Consider the following 2,407-nt stretch of genomic DNA (forward strand, 5'->3'; position numbering starts at 1 on the left):
AAAGAAGGCCACTATATAATGATAAAAAGATCTATCCATCAAGAAGAGATAACATTCATAAACATATACACACCCAGTGTTGGAGCAGCCACATTTATAAAGCAAACACTATTAGATCAAAAGAATGAGACAGACACTCACACCATAATAGCGGGGGACCTGAACAGCCCACTCAACATTGGACAGATCATCTAGGCAGAAAATCAATAGAGAAATACAAGATCTAAACACTTTAGACAAGTTGGACTTGGCAGATATCTACAGAACATTCCACCCAACAAACTCAGAATATTCATTCTTCTCATGAGCATATGGAACATTCTCCAGGATAGATCACATGTTATGTCACAAAGCAAGTCTCACCAAATTCAAAAAAATTGGAATTATTCCATGTATTTTTTCTGATCACAATGGATTAAAGTTAGAAATCAAGAATAAATGAAACTCTGGAAATGATACAAACACATGGAAATTACACAGCATTCTATTTAATGACATATTAGTCTAAGAAGAAATTAAACAGGAAATCAAAAAATTTCTTGAAACTAATGAATATAATGACACATCATACCAAAACCTGTGGGATCCTTCACCCTAAGGATCTAGAAACACAAGAACAATCCAAACCCAGAGTTAGTAGATGGAAAGAAATAATTAAGATCAGAGCAGAACTAAATGAAATAGAAACCTGAAAAACAACACAAAAGATCAATGAAACAAAAACTTGGTTTTTGGAAAAGATAAATATAATCAACAAACCTTTAGCAAGGCTAACTAAGAAAAAAGAGAGAAGACCCAAATAACAAAAATTAGAATTAAAAATGGTGATATTACAACTGATACCTCACAAATACAAGAAATCATTAGAGACTACTAAACAAATATATGCTAATAAATTTGAAAATCTGGAGGAAATGGATAAATTTCTGGACACATAAAAACTACCAAAACTGAGCCAAGAAGATATAGAAAATCTTGGAAAGCCCAGGACTGATGGGTTCACTGCAGAGTTCTACCAAATCTACAAAGAGGAACTGATACCAATTCTCTACAAACTGTTCCAAAAGATTGAAACAGAGGCCATTCTCCCAAACACATTCTATGAGGCAAACATCGCCCTGATTCCAAAACCAGACAAAGATACATCAAAAATAGAGAACTACAGGCCAATATTCTTGATGAATATAGATGCAAAAATCTTCAACAAAATACTAGCTAACAGAATACAGCAGCACATACAGAAAATTATACACCATGATCAAGTGGGATTCATCCCAGGGATGCAAGGTTGGTTCAACATATGCAAATCAATAAATGTGATACACCACACCAAGGACAAAAACCATATGATCATGTCTATAGATGCTGAAAAAACATTTGACAAAATTCAACATTCTTTCATGATAAAGACTCCACGAGTTAGGTACAGATGGGAAATATCTCAACACAATTAAAGCCATATATGATAAGCCCACTGCCAATATCATTCTGAATGGGGAAAAGCTTTAACCTTTTCCGTTAAGAACAGGAACTAGACAAGGATGCCCACTCTCACGACTCCCATTCTACATACTATTGGAAGTACTAGCCAGAGCCATCAGAGAAGGAAAGGAAACAAAGGGCATCCAGATTGGAAAAAGATGAGGTCAAACTGTCCCTGTTTGCGGATGATATGATCCTATATATTGAACAGCCTAAAGACTCTACAAAAAAGCTTCTGGAGTTGATAATGATTTTAGCAAAGTTGCAGGATACAAAATCAACACGCAAAAATCAGCATTTCTATACTCCAACAGTGAACATGCAGAAAAAAAAATCTAGAAAGCTAGCCCATTTACAATAGCCACCAAAAAAATAAAAATAAAATGCATAGGAATAAAGTTAACCAAGGATGCGAAAAATCTCTACAAAGAGAACTGCAAACCACTGTTGAGAGAAATTAAAGAGGTCACAAGAAGATGGAAAGATATCCCATGCTCTTGGATTGGAGAAATTAATATTGTAAAAATGTCCGTATTACCCAAGTGATCTACATATTCAATGCAGTTGCCATCAAAATTCCAACGACATTTTTCTCAGAAACGGAAAAAAACTATCCAGACGTTTATATAGATTAACCAAAGACCACGCATAGCCTAAAGAATCCTGAGCAAAAAAATAAAGCTGTAGGCATAACACTCCCTGACTTTAACCTAGATTACAAAGTTTTAGTAACCAAAACTTCATGGTAGTGGCATAAAAACAGATAGATGGATCAATGGAATGGAATAGAGAACCCAGAAATCAACCCATACACCTACAGCCATCTGATCTTTTTTTTTTTTTTTCCTTTTTGTCTTTTTTTCGTGACTGGCAACGGATTGCAACCCTCAGTGTCGTGCCCGTACCAGACCGGGACCGGCAAAGG

This window comes from Galeopterus variegatus, unplaced genomic scaffold (assembly GCF_000696425.1).
Source record: "Galeopterus variegatus unplaced genomic scaffold, G_variegatus-3.0.2 Scaffold497, whole genome shotgun sequence".
Classification (NCBI taxonomy): Eukaryota; Metazoa; Chordata; class Mammalia; order Dermoptera; family Cynocephalidae; genus Galeopterus; species Galeopterus variegatus.